The sequence below is a fragment of the Schistocerca serialis genome, chromosome 7, assembly GCF_023864345.2.
Source record: "Schistocerca serialis cubense isolate TAMUIC-IGC-003099 chromosome 7, iqSchSeri2.2, whole genome shotgun sequence".
In the NCBI taxonomy this organism is placed as follows: Eukaryota; Metazoa; Arthropoda; class Insecta; order Orthoptera; family Acrididae; genus Schistocerca; species Schistocerca serialis.
In genome coordinates, this window is record NC_064644.1 from 107,861,908 (window position 1) to 107,883,825 (window position 21,918).

At 38.9% G+C, this 21,918-nt stretch overlaps 1 long non-coding RNA gene across 1 annotated transcript; it reads right to left on the reverse strand.

Annotated features, from left to right (window-relative positions):
• Positions 1 to 1,025: 1,025 nt before the first annotated feature.
• Positions 1,026 to 21,248, reverse strand: LOC126412089 (uncharacterized). The gene is made up of 3 exons (XR_007575225.1): positions 21,136 to 21,248; positions 17,203 to 17,330; positions 1,026 to 1,304 (listed from the first exon to the last, which is right to left on the reverse strand). It is a non-coding gene; the product is annotated as an uncharacterized LOC126412089 (long non-coding RNA).
• Between the last annotated feature and the right edge of the window lie 670 nt (positions 21,249 to 21,918).

Genomic DNA, 21,918 nt, shown 5'->3' on the forward strand with positions numbered 1-21,918 from the left:
TCTAAATTATTTACATTTGGGCACAACTACCCTTACCATATTTACATCAGATAGTGTTGCTCAATAAAAACATGTTCATACAGAAATGTTTTCTAAAGTTGTGATAATTTGACTTTCCCATCCTAATATATATATGAAACAATTTGATTATATTTAAGACTCGGTAAAAAATGCAAATGTGCACTCTCATAAAACAATACATAAGAACCAATAAAGATCTGTATCACAGACTGAAATTCTGAAAGTCTTTTTTCTGCAAGAAAAATATAGGAGAATACCATAACAAATTTAAAGAAATCTATAGGCTGGGAAATAACACGTGATTAGCTGACATGTACATGTAGATTGATGTGGAGGTCATATTATTGCTTGATGCATGTAATTATGCTAATACAAAATTTGTTCTATATCAAAAGAGCATTTTTTGTTTATAATGTGACACAATAGAAGTGAATGAAATTTTTTAAAAAAATCTGTTCCAACCGCACTTTCTCTTTATTTTTATTAGAAACAGTATATTTATTATGTGCCTCAAATCACATCGCTATTGTTTCTCCTTTCCCCTTCATATCATTTTTCGCATATGGAAGATTTTGGTTTAGTGTCCTATTGACAATAAGGTAATGAGAGTGCACACGCTTATAGTGGATAAGGATGGAGTAGGAAATTTTCAAAGGAGCAGTCCTGGCAGTCATATTAAACAATTAATTGAAAGGATGGAAAACCTAAATCTGGATGGTCAAAAAGAGATCTGACCCTACTCCTGCAATACAAAATATTCACTTGTGGAATTGTTTGTAATCAATATGAGTTTAGATTCCATTTTTGAAACATTTCTTTATGCTTGACTAAAATAGGGTTTTAAATATATTATACAAACAAGGATAGAAATGGATAACTTAATTATATTTTAATAAAGCATCTTGTAACAAATGCCCTAATTCTACATACATTTCTAACAATCATATAAAATTGATCAATAAGCTTAATTCATCTAAAAGCTAGCTACAAAATAATCTCCTACAGTGAAAGCTTTGGTAAATGCTACACACTAATGGCAAAACAAAGTTAATAAATACTTGTGAAATATCAATGTATGAAAAGATGGTACAAATGGCTCTGCTCTCAACAGATATATGCTTTAAAATAAATATTCTGTATCACACTTACAATCTATTACTGTGTTAAAAATCATTGCAGACTAGTCTGATTAATGTGATGACGCAGCAAAACCTTTTCCAACCAAATAAGATATGGGAAATGTCATATGCTACTGATGATCTGCAAATTTCTGTTTGGAGACTCTGAAAAACAACAAACATTTTATGAAACAGAAAGCCACTCAACGCTTGTACATCACAAAATTTTCATAAATGTCAATCATATACATGTAATGAATTCAAAAGTTCAAATAACATAATCTGTAGAATAGTTTTTGGGCATGGATCCATGTAGGGAGTGTAAGGTGAATATAAAGCAGGCTCTTACTTGAATATTTTCATGTCTTCCTAATCTTTTCAAGTTCCTACAGAGTTACTTTTTGCATTACTGTTTTATGAATTTATGATTTAACTGTCCCACTTCTTAGCTAGAAAACAGTAACTGTATTAGAAACACATTTTCAGTTTTATGCATATACAGCTTTTCTTTCACAGCATGTCAATGCAATACACTTCTCTCAGGTTTCTTGCCTTGTGAATTTTCAACATGTCCATAACATTTTGGAAGGCATGAACTCTTCCCATATTCACCAGACACACTCTGCAAATTGATGCAGCATAAAACCCAAGAAAATTTTTTGCAACTTCTTAATGTATCCTTAGTAAACAATTTAGAAGCTGCCGGATATTTAAAAAAATCAGTTTGAAAGTTGGCCTTTCCAGTAACAACTCTCGCAAAGTCATTAATATTCTAAAACGAAAAATCTCCTAGTACTGTGAAAAATAATATCTCTCCTAACTGTTAACTGCAATGGACTGTCTCTTAGAATGCTATGATTTTTTTGTCTCGCGATATTTCACACACACCTGCAAAGCGGAACGAACTCTTCTGTGTACCTACCTATGGGACTGCAAGCTACATGTGCCAAAACTTTCACATTATTGCTGCTCTTTGTGTCGTATTTATGGGCCTTGAGAGGGTTCACAGATGTACCATAGTGTTTGCGTGTCATCGTTCTGTTGAATGCTACTTTTTCTCTATGGCGGGGACAGCTGGACCTTCTATGCAATGTGCATGTAAGACAGATATGGATGTTCAAGAACATCCCAGTGAATTCTCATGTGAAGACTTGAGCAACAGTGATAATGATCCTCATTTCACAATATTTAGTGATCACAACACTAATTCAGAGCAGAACAAAAAATGACAAAGATGTGACAGCAAATGATGATGGAGAAAGTTACTTCTTTGGTAAGAGAAGATGTTTTCGCTGGAGAAAATAGCATCGCTGCCACCTAACGTAAGAAAAAGGCAAGACAACATCGTCTAGCAGCTTCCTGGACTGCAACAGATGGCGAAAAGTCTCAGACAAAACCCTGCTGTTATGGAGGTGTGGAAATTGTTCTTTACCCAAGATATTCGAGATTAAATCATTATGTGGACAAATCTGAAAATATCTAAGTTTAGAGTACAGTACACAAATGATCACTTGTCCTATCTACAAGATGTTAATGTCACTGAACTGAAAGCACTAATTGATCTATTAGAGTATTCAGCTATTTTCAAATCAGGGAATGAATCGGTTTACAGTTTGTTTGCAACTGACTGAACAGGCAGAGGTGTTTTAGGATGCACTGCTAATAAAGAAATATTACTGTTTTTATTGTTTGTATTACTATTTGACAACCCAGATGGCTGGGAGGAGTGAAAGGGAGTAGAAAAGACAGCAGCAATTTCACAAATCTTTCTGTGTTTCATCAAAAACAGTCAACTTTGCTGTTCTGTAGGTGCAACAGTGTGTGTTGATGAAATGCTTGTACCTTTTTGTGGACGGTGTGGATTTTGAATATTTATGCCAAACAAACTGGCAAAATACAGCTTGAAAATTCAGTGCTTGACTGATGCTCGTACAAATTACTTGTATAATGCGTACATTTTTTTCTGGCAAAGGCAGTGATGATCACACACTTTCACACTGTGAGGGAGGTCACAATAGGCTGTTGTTCGACTGATGAGACCTATTGAAAACACACGGAGAAATATTACAGGGGAACTGGTACTCACCAGTAGAAATAGTCTATGAACTTTCGAAACAGGCCTCAAATATATTGGTACACTGAAAATAAATAAAAAGGAGATACCACAGCAGTTTGTACCTAATAAGAAACAAGATATGAAGAGAAGTTTTATGGTTTTACGGAAGACATGACACGGGTTTCCTTTGTGCCCAAGAAGTCCAAAGCTGCAATCCTGATCTTTTCTATGATCCATGCAGTAAACAATGATTCTGAATCAGGAAAACCTGAGCTCATCCTGTTTTATAACATGACAAAAGATGGTGTGGACTGTCTCGACCAGAGTTTTGCAGCTTATACATCAAGTCACTGCATGAGAAGTGGCCTTAGGCCATTTTCTTCACATTAGTGGATGTTGCTTGTTGTGTGAATTCTTATGTGTACACCAAGATTATCCAAAGGCAGAAATAAAGAAGAGATTGATCTCCATGAAGATTCTAGCAAGAGATCTTTCTGAGCCTCATATGAAGCATAGGCTTTTTATTGGATGCTTGCCATGAGAACTGAGTGACAACATCAGAGGAATACTTCACGTACAAGATGAGTCTCAGATACTGAAAGAACAGTTCGAAAAAGGAAAAACATGTGCCTTTTGCCCTCCTTGTCCGAAGAGAAACGTAAGATTTCCATGTCAACAGTGTGGCGTTCCAATTTGTTTGGAGTGGTCTAGGAAGGTCTGTGTGAATTGCTTGCATAATGAAAATGACTGAAATATGACTCAGGGCCTCATAAGACTACATGATTAGTTTGTATTTGCTATTTTGAAAATAAAATATGGCAACGTTTCTCTCTTTCTTGAATTATGGGGTGCAATAGTCACTCTGCATTGAAACAAGAAGCACTAAACACAAAACTGACTTTGCATAAAACTTCTCATAAACGAAGTGCGTTTTTCCAACTAGTATGTTGTGAATCTGTAATATTATCTTCTGATGATAATATGTGAGTGAGTAGAGCTAACTACCTACTGTTATTTTCATAACACACAAATTAAAAATATACCACAAATTCTGCTGTGTCTAAACATTTTAAATCCTGCACTGTTTAAAAACATCCAAATTTCCACAAAGTCTACTTCTCAGAAGTGTAATGAATGACAGGAAGTCAAGGAAAAAAATATTCATCAAAATACTGGTTTTGTATACAAAAAATAAAAATGCAGTCTGAGAGACCCCTCCATAGACCTGTGTTCCTGTTGATGTCCATAGCAGTTAAGGGCTCTGCCTATGTTCATTCTAAATAAAATAAGCATTCACTCCAGCAGTGCATTGATAATTATTTTGCTTGGCAAGAACATATTATAACAACCAGAGCAGGCTGTTCCAGCTCATATGCCTTTTGGTGGGCTGCAAGGCGCCTGCAGGAACAGGTAAGCAGGGGTGGGCAAACGGCTGACACACAGGGAATCAGGTAGCCAGGCCGTAGCTTACATGTCCGTTCTGGACTGATCGAACATGCACAGACAAGTGTGTCCAAGTGGATGGTTCATGCAAAACGGGCATACGATTGGGCTACCTAGCACGTAGCCTATACCATCTGTGCCTATCCAGAAGCAAACCAAGAGGCCATCTTGCCCAAAGGGAAAGCACTAGAACTACAGATGGCTCTGGAACAGCATGAACTAGAAAATAAGTATCACCCACCTGAATACTAAAATTATAAAATTGTAAAAATGGTTGCAGAAGTGGTTTCCTATGTTTCTATAATACATTATGCAATATGCCTGATAATCATCCTAAAATAATTTTGCATAAGCACCTTTCATTGATGAAACTGTTAAAAACAGAAACAGATAATATTAGTTACTTTGTAACACCAACACTTTATGTCATCCATAATTTTAAATCACTAGTAGATAATATTTTACTTATATCTGTGTATATTTCATTACTTTTGTTCCACATTACAAGCCATTTCTATACATGCAAAGCAATCTGTGAAAATACTGTATGGGTTGATCTATGTATAAGGTCGATAGAATTGTAAAGATAGGACAGAAAAACTGGAGGGAAGTACCTCTGAGTTAGAGAGACAGAAATGAGCAATGTGAAATGTGGAAGGTGTGTAGAGAGTACACCAAATGAGGAAGCACCAGTCAGTAGTGAGCCATCATAGTGAACACATCTCTGATTGTATATGGAGGCTCCATGGAAACTCCATAAAATTAAAGATGTGGAGTACATAAACAGTGCTCCATGGCAACTGTTTATAAGAAGAAAAGCCATGTAAGCACTGAGACTGAAACTTCGTAATATTTGATGATATCAATAAAGATCTTTGCACCATCACCTCCAAGCAATGTAACGCTTTGTTTAGCATTGTAAATGACATGATCCAGTATCTACGTGTGCATACACTTAATCAGTCACTGAAATTTTGGGTTCAATTGTGCAATTTCTTTATTCATTAAAAAGTAAGTCTGATATGAGACTGGTGGCCATAAGTTTACCTCACTGCAATGTGTAATTACAGATTTGTGTGATCTAACAAAAACAATTTTTTTGCACACTAAGTACAGTATGTTTTGGAGAGAATTAATTATCTTTGAGTCTGATTGCCTGATTAACCATTAGCAAAATGATAACAATCTAACTTTTTTTGTAGAATAACAGCTCATACAACCTGTAGAGAAGTGTTGTGTAAAGGACAGTGTTATAACTTGTCTGTTTCATTTGGATGTCATACGAAATGAATGGACCTTGGTAGACTCATGAGCAGGACATGTGTCATGCAACTGTCACCATACATTTTTTCAGACCTGTCACTTGACACTGACATTTCCTATTCCATCAAATGCAGGGCCTCCATGGAACAAAATTCTGCAGGTATATAGATAAAACCAAGAGCAAACTATCCACACTCAGAAATAATCAGCATAATTCTGTCACCAAAAGATGAATCCAGAACCCAGATGTAGAGCACATGGTATAATATAATGTGACTGACTTTACTGGTTACTACACAACTTGTGCTATTTGCAGTTTCCTCTCAGATACCAGCTTCACTCGACAGTGCAGATGGAAACTCTTTCATTCACCATTCATTGTGTTCCCCAGATTGCACCAAGAAGGAGCATCTTCAGGGATGTGAAGTGATTCAAGACAAACATTAGCATAAGACAAAGACATCACAGAAACATAATCTGCACAGTGTATTAACAGTAATTATCACTATACTGCTTGGTACCATTCATACCTGTGCAATCGAAATTTAACGAGTAAAATAATAAGACAGCTGCTTCTTTGAAACAAGCTGCTACCTCCTCAGCATCACTATATAGCTGCTGTTCGTCTACTATTAGAAGCTTAATATTTACTTAATTACAAGTGTATTTTTCAAGGAAAATATACTTACATCTTTAAATAATGAGTCCTCTAGTACAGACAGTGTTAGAAGATTCCTGACAGCTCTTAGGGCTATAGTCAACTTTCATCTATGAAGCGCTAATGGCTGGAGGTGAAAACAGTAGCTATCTACAGAGCTGTGACAACAATGAGGCATTGCCATAGAGACATTTACAAAATTGTGTTATGTGACTGGCTGACATTGGCTTGAAAAGCTGCTGTGTCCAGCCCAACTGTCAGGGGCCAACTTGCACCAACTCAGCTATATATCTCATACATTATCACTTAAACATTATTACTTAACATACATCTTTACAATACACACTGCAATGTGTCATCTAGCTATCAGAGGTTTTCAATCACTGAATCTAGATATTCAGGTAATTTTTAGAAAGAGTGGCTAAGAAGTGTGTTTTTAACTTTCTTTTGAACTGGTAGGGATAACCAATTTTTTGCTTAACTCAGATGGGACATTGCTGAATATCTTATTACCAAAGCACCAGATGACTATGACTAAAGTGCAGCAACTAATGGTGGTCCAGTGTGGGCTGCAATAATCGTGGTCCAGTGTGGGCTGCAATAATCGTATAGCAGCAAAACTTGGTAGATATGCTAATGCGTTAATGTGGAACTGATTTGCCCTGCAAAAAAATTAGTTCCCATTTTGGGCACCAGATGCAAATCTAACACTGTACACTGTTTGTATGATGGTACGATATCCACGCTGTCATTTTCCAAGCAACAACGTGAGTGAACAGTATGGCTATCGAAAAGAGAGATTGTGCACTGTTAGTGAAACTGTTATTTGTGAACAGTGGCAATTACAGTGCTGCACTGAGAAAATACTGCCGACAAACATCTGAGGAGAGGCCCCATGTCATTATGTGGTTTAAAGATGATAATGAAATTCGAAAACATGTGTAAGCTTGGTGGGGCACCTAGAAGAGGAAGGCGTCCTAGCATCTCTTCGATGGCTCCAGTTTTCATACTGAACAAATTGTGTAAGCAGTGGCTAATAATAAAATCAACATTATTCCCTTCTCACTTGTTTGACCTTTCCTGCCTACATACCTAATCCATCACATACGGAAACATTTTTATAAGTCTTTCTTGCATTCACAGCATCAGAGTGGCACCTGGTGGCCAAAATTGGAACTAATTTTTTTCCACTGTAAATCAGTTATGCATTAACACATTAGAAAATTTACCAAGTTATGTTGCCATATGATAATTACAGTCCACACTGGACCTCCATGAGTAGTTGCACTTTAATTATAATCTCCTGGTACATACACCCTTTTGAACCCTGGAAAAGGACACCAAAGTCTACATGAAAATTATTTTTGTGTCTTGTATTGTGCGTGTATATATCACAGTTCAGTTGAAAATGGTCTTTATTATAAGCAACAAAAATTATTGAAAGTAAATGTATCAAAAGGAAGCATAAGAATTCCAAGACCCTTAAAAAAGCTTCTGCAGGATTTACAGTTATCTGCTTTGTATAATGTTTTTCTTACTGCTCACTTCTGCTGTACAAACACTTTATTTACTTTAGGTACATTAGCTCATAAGATAATCCCGTAAAACATGGTGTGAAAATATGCAAAATAAGCCCTTTTCTTTTCAGGTCAACTGAATGAGAGATGTTTCTAAGGGAATAATACACTAAACTGAGGTTTTTTTTTGTTTTGTTTCATTATTTACAACATGCTCCAGTACACACTATTTGTAATACTACATGTATGTACTGTGTGTGTGTGTGGGTGTAGTATACTGTTTGCGTTGGCTGATGATGATGAGAGAAGGGACAGGGCGAAACCAGGTGCCGGCACATAGCCTACTCCTCACGAATAGCTCCATAGGGGCTGCCAAACTTAACGTTGTCATTGGATGGATGGATCACCACCAATAGAGTCACATACCCTCATTTCATGAGAGAGTGTGGAGAGGCCTGATATTTAAACCAGAATGTTGGCACAAAATATGGCGATCATGAACTTTATGCAAATACTGGCAGTGAAATTTTTTTTCCACCACCAGGATTTGAACCAGCTTACCCCCAGGTCAAGTGCCACCACACAAGTGTGCATTAGCAACCTGGGCCACAGAGGCGGGTGATAGACTGAGCTTTTTCATTAACATATCTACATGTTTACTCCATTTTTATCTTGTTATCGAGGAGAACCCTGAGAAACACAGTGTACATCATTCAGCGTATGACTATTAACATCTAATTCTGGTACAAGATGGTCGTTTGGTTGTTTGGAATAGAATGAGTCTTTGTGAAACAAAAAATTAAACTGTATGGTGTACACCAATTGTAGACCTTGTAGACCTGAGCTGTGTCTGCTATGGCTGAATTTATACTCTTGATTAGTATGTTTGTGTCATCAGAAACATTACATTTTTTAATTGCCCTTTAAAGTCATTGTAAGGTCATTTTATGTAGGTGAGAAACAAGAATGGGCCTATAATGACTCCTCTGGCACTCCACACATTATGTTCCTCCATCCAGTGTGTTAATGAGATCTTCTGCTGTCTGTTATGGAGCTAAGATACCAACCAGGTGAGACAGTTGCCATTTATGACAAAACACTTTTCTAAGTATATTTATAACAATATATGAAAAGGACAGACTGATACTCACTGTAAAGATGACATGTTGAGCTACAGACTGGCAGAACAAAACAACTGTCACACCTTGAGCTTTTGGCCAAAACCTTCTTCAGGAAGTTAAATACAGACCAGTCACAGTCACACAAGCAGGCACACCTCAGACACACGTGACTGCAACCTTCCAGCTGCTCTGGCCAGAATGCAGTTGTGTCAGGTTGACTGGAAGCAGCAATCAGGATTAGGGTGCGGAAGGGGGAGGTACAGCAGGGTACAGGTGAGGGACAGAAATAAGCACTGCTGGACAGAGTGGGCAGGGCTAGAGAGTGGCAGAACAAAGCTGCCAGGTACAGGGGGAAGGGGAGGGGGGGGGGGGGGGGGACAGGGGCCAGAAAAGGAAAGGAGCAGAGTAAGGGAAAGACAGGTGGCTGCATTGGCAGGCAGCAGTGCACAACGAGGGTGAGGGAATGTGAATTTAGAGGAGGCAATAGGACAGAGCAGTGGAAACTATTGGGTGGAGAGTGTACAGGCAGTAGGTTACCATAAGATGATGCCAGGGTGATTTCAGGAGCAGAGAATGTGCTGTAAAGATAACTCACATCTATTAAGTTCAGAAAGGCTCGTGGTGGAGGGGAGGACCCAGATGGCCTGGGTTGTGAAGCAACAACTGAAATAAAGCATGTTACGTTCATCTACATCTACATCCATACTCCGCAAGCCACCTGACAGTGTGTGGCGGAGTTGTAGAATTTTGGAATACGCATTACATTCGAGTATAATGACTTTTCTGGAGACTAGAAATTTACTCTGTAGGAATCAGCATGGGTTTTGAAAAAGACAATTGTGTGAAACCCAGCTCGCACTATTCGTTCACGAGACTCAGAGGGCCATAGACACGGGTTCCCAGGTAGATGTCGTGTTTCTTGACTTCCACAAGGCATTCGATACAGTTCCCCACAGTCATTTAATGAACAAAGTAAGAGCGTATGGACTACCAGACCAACTGTGTGATTGGATTGAAGAGATCCTAGATAACAGAACACAGCATATCATTCTCAATGAAGAGAAGTCTTCCGAAGCAAGAGTGATTTTGCGTGTGCCGCAGGGGAGTGTCGTAGGACCGTTGCTATTCACAATATATATAAATGACCTTGTGGATAACATCAGAAGTTCACTGAGGCTTTTTGCGGATGATGCTGTAGTATATCGAGAAGTTGTAACAATGGAAAATTGTATTGAAATGCAGGAGGATCTGCAACGAATTGATGCATGGTGCAGGGAATGGCAATTGAATCTCAATGTAGACAAGAGTAATGTGCTGCGAATACATAGAAAGAAAGATCCTTTATCATTTAGTTACACTATAGCAGGTCAGCAACTGGAAGCAGTTAATTCCATAAATTATCTGGGAGTAGGCATTAGGAGTGATTTAAAATGGAATGATCATATAAAGTTGATTGTCGGTAAAGCAGATGCTAGACTGAGATTCAATGGAAGAATCCTAAGGAAATGCAATTCGAAAACAAAGGAAGTAGGTTACAGTACACTTATTCGCCCACTGCTTGAATATTGCTCAGCAGTGTGGGATCTGTACCAGATATGGTTGATAGAAGAGATAGAGAAGATCCAACGTAGAGCAGTGCACTTCGTTACAGGATCATTTAGTAATTGCGAAAGAATTACGGAGATGATAAATAAACTCCAGTGGAAGACTTTGCAGGAGAGACGCTTAGTAGCTCGGTACGGGCTTTTGTTGAAGTTTCGAGAACATACCTTCACCGAGGAGTCGAGCAGTATATTGCTCCCTCCTACGTATATCTCACGAAGAGACTGTGAGGATAAAATCAGAGAGATTAGAGTCCACACAGAGGTATACCGACAATCTTTCTTTCCGCAAACAATACAAGACTGGAATAGAAGGGAAAACCGATAGAGGTACACAAAGTTCAACTGTGCGTTGTGCCACATGGTGATCCACCTCGTTGTTGGCCACAGTTTGGCAGTGGCCATTCATCCTTGTGGATAGTTGGTTGGTAGTCATACCAATATAAAAAGCTGTGAAATGATTTAAGCAGCTCTTAGCACAGGTGGTCCAACCTCTGACAGGGTACAATAAGCCTGTGACAGGATTGTAATAGCAAGTGCTATGTGGGTGGATTGGGCAGCTCTTGGACCTGGGTATCCCGCAGGGCAATGATTCCTGTGGCAATGGGTTGGGATTGGGAGATCTAGGGATGAACTAGGATGTTGTGAAGGACGGGTGGTGACAGAACACCACTTTAAGAGGGTTGGGAAGGAGCTTAGGTAAGATGTCCCTCATTTTAGGGCATGATGATAGATTATCTTTCATCCAATAGATCTATGACCAGCCCTGAAATGAGGGTCATCCTACCCAAGATCCTTCACACAGCCCTTAAAGTGGTTTTCTGTAACCCGCCAAATCGCCACAACTTCCTAGTCCATCCCTATGTCATTCCCAATCCCAACCACTTGCCACAGGGGTCATATCTCTCTGAAAGACCCTGGTGGAAGACCTGACAAACCCACCCACCCAACACTTACTATTCCAGTCCTGTCACAGGCTTATCCTACCCCAGCAGAGGCCGGGTCACTTGTGAATGAAGCCATGTCACAGACCATCTGTGCTGAAGTCACTGCACAACTTTTTATATTGGTATATCTAGCAAACAGCTGTCCACAAGGATGAATGGCAACTGCCAAACGGTGGCCAAGACCAAAGTGGATCACCCTGTAGCACAACATGGAGTTGAACATAACGTGCTTCATTTCAAAGACTGCTTCATAACCTGGGCCATCTGGATCCCTCCCACCATGAGCTTCTCTGAACTGCAGAGATGAGGTGCTATCCTTACATCATATTTCCACTCACGAAATCATCCCGGCTCAACCTACAGTAAGCCACCATCCCCACACCTTCCACCCAAGTTTCCACCCCCTCTGTCCTCCTCCCAATGCAGTCTGCTCGCCTTCACTGTATGCTGCTCTAAGTCAGTACCGTATTTACTCGAATCTAAGCCGCACTTTTTTTCCAGTTTTTGTAATCTAGAAACCCGCCTGCGGCTTATAATCGAGTGCAAAGTAAGCGGCAGTTCTGAAAAATGTTGGTAGGTGCCGCCACAACTAACTTCTTCCGTCGAATTATGTAGCGCTACACAGGTACGCTTTGCAAGCACAAAGATAAATACTGGCGACAAAACCTCTGCGTCAGTAAATTAAAAAAAAAAAAAGTGGAAGACGAGCTTTTTTTTCACCGCCCCGAGTTTCGACCACTGCATTTTCACACATTATCCAACGAAGTAAATACAAATTCTGTATTGTTCATCTTCGAATGCAGCAGCATTTCAGCGTACTACGAAAATCCGACTGGCAAGATTGTTTGTCTGAATTTTTTCCTACCTGGGACAAGAGATCGTTGCTAATAAGAACTTTTATGAATTGTGAATCATATGCAGTATTCTCTTCACCATAAGAATAATACGAATATAAACATTTTGCCACGTATTCTTTCGTGTTTGCTGCTATCTCATTTAAATCCTGTCTGCCTAATAAACTACGAAACTAGAGTGAGACAACAGCAAACGCGGAAGAATATACATATCATGTCATGTTTATATTCGTATTGTTCTTATGCCTAATAGTGATACAGTCAGAAATGAAGCACGGCAATTGACAAGATTTTTAAATCTAAGATGACTAATTTCTGTACAGAATGTAATGTACTACAGAGGCGTCTGCAAAGATTTTCAACCGGAGAAAAATTTTCGCTAAACTCTCGTTCAGAACATCTTCTATCATACGCAGTCTATTATTTGGTTCTTGTTGATCATTATCAAAGAAAGCACCAGTGTAAGTAACAGCAAATAGCAAGCAGTCTCTTGCCATTGTTCCGCTAATGAGACGATTCCTCTTCTTCTTCTTTTTTTTTTTTTTTTTTTTTTTTTTAAAGCGGCGGTTGCGCGCACAAAAAGCAAGCAATGCCGCGAGTGGCGGCAGGTCGTAAACACTCATTATCAGAATGTGACAAACAATGCATGACACAGTACAGTAATGCATTTTCAGCTTAGAATGACGTAAACACCTGTAACAAAGAGAACGGCACTTGCCAGATCAAAGAAAAATAAGCAATCAATTCAAACCAGACGAAGCACGTGATAAAGGAATGGTATCCGTATAAATACGGACGGAGCACCTGACGCATAGCAATGGCTACATGGTAAAGCTTAACTGCTAAGCTTAAAACTCGAACCAAACTACTGTAGCTGCATCGTCATTCATTCGACCTAAATTGTATTACAATGGACCAACTTTGTTTCGATTTGGATGTGCGGCCTAAAACTCTTCTCTCCCTTGGAATTTCGAGTCTCGAATTTCAGGTGCGGCTTAGATTCGGGAAAAATTTTTTTTCCTTGATTTCGAGTCTCATTTTGCAGGTGCGGCTTAGATTCGAGTGCAGCTTAGATTCGAGTCAATACGGTACATCTTCTGGACTTTTCCCCTTCTCTGCTCCTCATTCCCCACTCCCACGCTCCCAGTTCTGCACCTGGCAGTCTTGTTCTGCCACCACTTAGTCCCGGCACACTCTGTACAGCAGTGATGATTACTCCCCCCCCCCCCCCACCCCCTCCTCACACCCTGCTATCCCTCCCTCTTCCCGGCCCCACTCGTGATTGCTGCTTCCAGTTGCATTTTGACCGGAGCAGCCAGAAGATTGCAGTCATGTGCACGTGAGGTGTGCTTGCTTAAGTGACTGCATGTGTTTTTTCCTTTCTGAAGAAGGCTTTGGCTGAAAGCTCAATGTGCAACAATCTTTTTGTTGTGACTGTCTGAAACTCAACATGTCACTTTACAATGAGTAGTAACCTATCCTTTTCATAACAGTGTTGAAATTCCAACCTATACTTTCCATTGTTTGATTCTCACTAAGTATAATTTTTTGATTCATGATATCAGAGGCTTTGGTAAGTTCCCATAATATACTGACAGGATAATCATTTTTCTTGTTTAGCTCTGCTTGCACTTTGTTTGTTTAGGGTTGTATTTGCTGTGTGTGGAGAATTCTTTATGAAAACAAATTAAAGGCAGTTAACAATTTCTGGTTCATAATTGAGTCATTATTCTATCATAGGCTACTTCCTCAAATACTGCTAAGAAGACTGGAAGGAGTGATATAGGTCTGTCACTAGTGGTGGTTTGCATATCTCCATTTTTGAAGATGGGTATTGGTTCAAATGGCTCTGAGCACTATGGGACTTAAAATCTGAGGTCATCAGTCTCCTAGAACTTAGAACTACTTAAACCTAACTAACCTAAGGACATCACACACATCCATGCCCAAGGCAGGATGCAAACCTGCAACCATAGCTGTCGCGCGGTTCCAGACTGAAGACCCTAGAACCGCTTGGCCACATCGGCCGGCTTAAGGTGAGTATTACTACAGCATATTTTCATTAAGTCTAGCAGCAATTATCTCCTAAGTCATTGATTAATTACAAAGATACCTTCAGGGAATCCTATCAAGTCAGCACAAGATCTTAGTGCTCTATTAGAAACACCATTTTAGAGAGAAAAATCACTAATTTTTAATGAGCTGATGAATTCTATTCATTTAGAGGATGCATTTTTTGAGAGTAATGTACATATTGTATGCAGTGTTTGCACGATTAAATCTAAACACATCTGTATTTGGTTGTTTATTACTCTATGCAGTGAGCTGATGAATTCTACTTTGGGGTTGTATTTTTTGAAACTAATGTTTGTATTGCAAGCAGTGTCAGCACAAATAAATCTAAACACATCTGTACTTAGTTGTTTATTACTCTATGAAGTGTTTGCAATGACAGTAAGCACATAATCACTGAATCTAGTGGCCAAAACTTGAAAGCATCACCATTTCTTCCAGAACCCGGAACTATTTTCGGGGGCTCATTTTCATTTCGATGACTAGTTATGTTTGTTCCTTTTTTAAGCATGTTCCAAAGAGTTTTTGCTTTATTCTTGGAGTGTTTTATTCTTGAGCATAGTAAATGGGTTTTGCTTTTTTTAATGTCTGAATGGAGGATTCAACAATGCTGCTGGTAATCAAGTTTCAAATCTTGACTATTGCTTGTTCTCTGAATTATGCAGGGCTCTCTCTCTTATTAACACAACATACTTTAATCCTATCTGTTATCCACACCTTTCATTGCACCATATATCTCATTCCACACACCCCACTGGCTCAGTCTCCTCTAGTCTCTACAACTATCTCCCCTGCTGTCTATCTCCTATTCCCAATCCTCCATCCTTCTGCTTCTACAGTAGTGTCTCCCTCCTTTCCTTCTCAGGTTGAATCCTGGCACTGAAACATTTTCACTGCCATTATTGCTGTGGGAAAAGGACGACAAATGACGGAGTTCAAAGGTGGTCCTTATGACAGACATTAAGCTTGGCAGACTCCTTGGTGCTATTCAGAAGGAGTAGGCTATGTGTTAGAATGAGGATGATCAACCTGTTGAACTGGACCATCATAATGGCCTATTTAGTATGTTTTTGAGAGAAGCCTATGTATCAATAGCAGTCTTCACTGTCTTCCTGCATTTCATCCACAAACATATCACTATGCTCTAGTAAATACTCACCATTGTCATCCACAACACCATGTTACACAACTGGAACCTTATGCTAAATAAAAAAGAGAGTGGCTTTAGCTTAATATTTCAGTGGACCCAAAGAACATCACTTGAAATGGATCACAATGTTCAAGTTGAAATTAATGCATAAGCAATGCAACACCTATAGCATGATTAATTCTAGACATAGCACCTATGGAACTATAGGGACTGTTTATCTACAACTGCATTTAAAACAAACCAAGTTTTCTTTATTTCTTTAGTTATAGTATGAATCACATGCAATTAACATTCATTTAACAAGCATAGTATTTATTTGAACCTGTTCTTAATGACTGGGGCAAAATAATTACAAATCACTAAGAAACAGCAAAAAGAAAGGGAAAGATCCCCCCCCCCCCCCCCCCACACACACACACACAAAATATTATGCAAGGAAACTTATGGGATAAGATGCGATACAAGAAAAACGCAGAACATAGAATACCTTGCTGCATTACAGCATGTAACAGCTGTGTAACCTTTAGTATCAAAAGTGGGTGCAAGGGAAGGCCACAGCTACCAGATTTCAGACAAGTGAAGCTGTTTTGTTATCTTTTACAGTTTATACGTTGCCAGAAAGTCTACTTTTAATAAATAAAAAGGGAAATTATGAAGTGACTACGTTTATCCTAACATTATTAATACTATCAGCCATTCCTACTCAAAAAGTAATTGCCTCCACAGCTTCGACAAAAATGTAATACAGACAAGCAAATTGTTATGTTAGCTGATCAGTATTCGCACAGAAAATATATCAATTGCAATTGCAACCATTGTGATAAGTTGCATACATTAAGGAGGATAAGTGACTGCCTCAACTGAAAGTAATGACAACATTATGAAAAGGATAGACTGCTACTCACCATAAAGAGGGGATATTTGAGTAGCAGACAGACATGACAAAAAAACTGCTAAATATCTGAGTGTTCAGTCAAACAAATGGCCATCCCCTAATGTAAACAAAACACACACACATTCACAACTCACACACGCATTGACCACTGGCATACAGTGGTCACGTGTGTGTGAGTTGTGCTTGCATGAATTATGTGTTGTCTACTTTAGAAGAAGACCTTCTGGCCAAAATCTCACATTTTAACAGTCCTTTTGTTGTGCCTGTCTGCAACTAAACATCTCTATGTGGTGAGTAGCTATCTATCTTTTTCATAATACTATCACTTTCAGTTGTGACAGAAACTTAGGTCTGATGGCAGTGATAGTTTAAGAAACAGTGTTTTGATCAAATGTTTCATCACCAAGTTCACTTAAATATAATGACCATCATTCAATTCATGATGATAGAGACATAGACAGATCTTTATTTATTTTCAGACTCACCGGAGCAAATCTTGTGAAACCAGAAATTCTTGATGTTTCTAGCTTCTGTTAGGTTGTCCAGCACCACTTCCCTTATTTGACAAGAGAATGGTCTTAACATCATTTCTGGCCACTGCATGCTGCATAGGCTGTTACAAACACACAATGGTCATCACTATTAGCTAAATAAGCAGCAAAGATTTCCTCTAAATCTAGTCCAAAATTCATACCTTACTCGATTTGCCTCTGAACAAAATACAGGTTGAATAATGTAATAAACAGTAACAGCTACAGAATAAGCAAAAGATGACAATACATTATAGACAAGTTGGCATAAGGTGATCCCTGACAGCTGTAGTGAGCTGGGTGCAGCAGCTTCACAGACCTACCTCAACGAATCACATGCCGCGATTTTGCCACAGCTGTGTAGAACGCTACCCGTTTTTGCCTGCAGCAATTATCACTTCGCAGCTGAATGCTGGCAAGAGCGCTGTGAGCTGTCAGGGATCTTCTTAGACCATTTCAGCTATAGCTTTCAGACTCAAGGGTTTTACCCCGTGATAAACAAGAGGAAAGGGTCTCTAGAAAAAAATTTTCATAAATAAAGTGCATGCTGAATATGTTATGATTGGACATGATACACACACCATTTCTACTTCAAAATTACATAATGCATTAATTTTACAGTTCAGTTATATTAATATGATTCTGTTGCGAAATATGTGCAAGAAACAATATATTGCACATGCAATACAGAATTCTGTGCAGACAATAAGTACACTCGACATGCCATACAAATTTGTTTTGGAACTTCTACATCCCTATTCCAATATGTACAGCTACAGTTCTATAACATAGTGCTTTACCATCATTTCTATAAAGGGAAGAGATGGATAAAGAAGAGTATCTGTATCTCATATGAGTTCTCACCTTTGACTAGTAACATAGAAAACATGACAAAGGCTGTAAACAACTTGAAGACCCCAATAACGTAATATCAGCGGCGATTTTTTCAAACGTTCTACGCTACAGATCAGTCAGTCACCCCAACCATACTTTTTAGTTTCATATTTTTTCAGTTACCAACTCAAAACCAAACTGTTACCTTTCAAACTAACCAAGACCTCAGGCAACGCTACAGATCAGTCTGTCACAACAACCAAGTTATATTGCCTTCACATTTGTAGGCTTCCTCAACTAAAGAACTGAATATACACATCAAAATGTGATGTCACAGCAGCCATTACTGTTATGTCAATTGTATAGGATATTCGTCTTGAGTCAAAAAAACTAATGTGACTGTGAGTTCTGAGACAGGGAATCAAGAACCATCAATCGTCATGCTTCTTTTGTGACCATAAGTTGCCAATATACATAAGATAAATGTACGTCCAAGCTTTTCCAGGAAAATACACCTGAAAAGATGCCACATAGGTCTAACATCAAACATATAACTGTAATGGACTAAACTTTGAATTATGAGCTAGCACAATATCACAAGTTTGATAATGATATAGAAATAAAACCTAATAATATGCAATGATGGAAATATGCAGATTTTTGAGTGCATTGCTGTTATACTGTGCTGGAAATGGCTTACAATTCTGGACCACAAGCAGTGATTGAATTGAAATGAATTGTAGTGAACTACAGAGAATAGTTGATACTGCAAGTAAAAAGCAATTGGGTTTCCAGCCGTCTGGCAGTGTTAATATACCATGACATTTCAATGGGTGTCACACTCAATGTCTTTGCCAGAAGACACTCACTGAAACTTCATCCTACTTTAAAACTGCCACCCGTATGGAAACCCGAGATTTCCACCAACAGTGCATGTCGGGAGAGCCTGTATTCACAAAGAGCTTATACTGCCACAGATGGGTTTGAAGGTGATAATTTAGTTGTGAATTGGTAGAGCCAATGCATGTGAATCCGAAAAAAAGACTGCGGTAATACACTGTTGCACAGCCTGATGTCTACATTCACACCATCTTTGATGCATTTTTCATTACAAAATTTAAAGTGCAAGGTATTAAATTCAGAAAAATCTGTTTTAAATAAAAGAAATTTCCTTCGAGTATTTTGATTCCTATATGATATGTAAACTAAAAAAATTGCAAGGTGACCCAACTGTGTAACTTTTAACATAACCTGTGTCAAAAATATTGTTTTAAGGTTTTCTTTCACAACTTTGATGTTAACAACATCTGAATTCTTTGTATCATCAATACTCCAAACAATGGAAAATCCAAGACGGAATAATGACAAAATTATGAAAATATTATGAAAAGGATAGATTGCTGTTCACCATATAGCTGAGATGTTGAGTCACAGACAGGCACAACAAAAAGACTCAAAACATGTAAGCTTCCAGCCAAAAGGCCTTTTTCTTAATTGGACAAACACACACACACACACACACACACACGCACGCACGCACACCTGTGTGCATGCCCATTGCCTCTGGTTGCTGAGACCAGACTCTTAAGCCAGTCTGTGACTCAACATCTCCACTGTATGGTGAGCAGCAATCCACCTTTTACATAATTTTACCACCTACATTTGATAGAATTCATTATTTTCATGAGCTACAAAGGAGCTGAATTATAAGTATAAAAAATTATGATTACTAATGAAAATTTGGGTATGAGTTTGCCACACAAACATCACCTACTGAATTAGTGCCACTGGCACTAAGTGCTCATGTTCATCTATTCTTATTATGCTCCCATGAAGTAGTGTCTCACACTGGGACTTACATAACCGCTGTTAATGAGAGGTAACAACTCCAACAAGAGAAGCAGGTCACACACTGCCTATGTATTTCCCGGGTCATTGTCCGACATTTCTTCAGTTCTCACAGCATAATGCTGTATGTAACTGTAACATAACCATGTGGGGTTTTTTATCCAGATGCGAGCCTTCTTATCACATTAGTGTCAAAATATGCTTATTTAAAGTCCAGATTTGATTCACTTAGGATGTTTGGCATTTTCACACAATATACAATAACGCAAAATATTCCATTGAGGAGTTAGATGCTCCTTTTATTATTAACTCATTGGTCATTAAAGCTAAGAATACAGCTGGTAGTGCATATGCTACTTTGGGAAGTCTTTATGTCTTTCTCAACTTCAGGTAGATGTAGTGAGGAACTTTTAACAATGTGGTAAGGACTTCTTCCTGTCATCATGGCAAGTGGCTTGTTTCCTTTGGTGACAGTGTGAATCTGAAACGTAACGGCTGCTTTTTGTAAGCCGCAACTTAAGTTTAAACAGAGCACGACCGAAGGCTCCAACTAGACAATACAAACAAACAGCACCCAAGTTCCATAAAAATGTCAGTGCTAGAACATAAATATGAAGTTGTTTAATGTATCCTCCCGTATCACCAACTATAATTAGCTATGAGCTGGACGATACCTGAAAGGACTACGTGGTGCGGAGGAAGCAAGTCCGATCTCCGTTTTACACAGTGCCCGAATGAGGAGCCGTGCGGGTGGAACAATCTCTACCTGCCCCCGCCCAGTTCATCAGTAGGCCCCTTAATCTGTAGTTCATGCTTCCGAGAAAGCAGATGTCATGCACGAAAATAAAGTTCACCGAAATGTTGCTCGCAATCAAAACTGCAATAGTTTTATGTGTAAAATTTTTAATAATGATCCAAACCGCAACAATTACGTACTCATTACCATGAAACAGGACCTACGAAACTGAGAACAGTACCGTACAACACAGTAACACAGCAGTCAACAATGGCTACGTCACACAACAGTCAGCTGGGCAATGTTGGCTGCGACCAAAAATAATGTCTACCGGTGGAAGCCTTCTGCTGTCTTATGACTTCTAACGATTTAAGGATAGGAAAGTACGACGCTGATAGATCAACTATGAGTTAACGAACTGTAACGCTACTGGTATGATTTGTTACAATATTACCAATAAACCTACTCACCACAAAAATTATCAGTCGCCACAAACGTTCGAATACCACACGCCACCGTACGAAAACCTTGACATAGCGAAAAATCTTCTCAATATCTGATATGCATATAAGAACGGTTTAAAACTCGGAAACAAAACGCGATCTCATTACAGCATCTCAAATAAACCTGCGTGAGTTTAGAAATAGCTATTACAAAAAAAAATATCAGCACTGCCTCACGAATTGTATTGTTCTGGGTGCTTAGTCTCCGCAAAAACAAACTACAAACATCTGCATTGAGTTATTTGTTATCTGTCTCTCTCCACCGTAATCGCACAAATCGCGTGTTTACCAATCTCTAACACCAAACGATTTTATGGCACACTATGCGGAAAGTTCGTTAATTGCCCTCGGATTATAATGAGCGATGTTGCTATATCACAGCTGCCGATTTTACTTGGACTGTCATTTTGAACTTCGACTACCGTAAATTCTCCAACTACGGTCCTTGAGCACAACTATGGTCCAAACTGTTATGAAGACTCCACCCAGTACCGTTTAGTAACGGCCGAGAGCTACCATCGCTCTCGAAATTTTGAGGTGCTCTGCCCTCTACTGGCAGGTTAAGAAACTGCGAGGTCGGGCATGGTAAAGCACCAACCACACTTCACAGTAGCCATAGCGAGAACGTGAAGAGGCTTGTTTTCAACTTGGTTGTCCGACTTTACTTCGTACTAAGAGCAAGGTAAGAGTTATCTCCTTTGAATTGCCTTTATTTAGCTTTTAATATATTTGGAATAGATTATCTTTTGT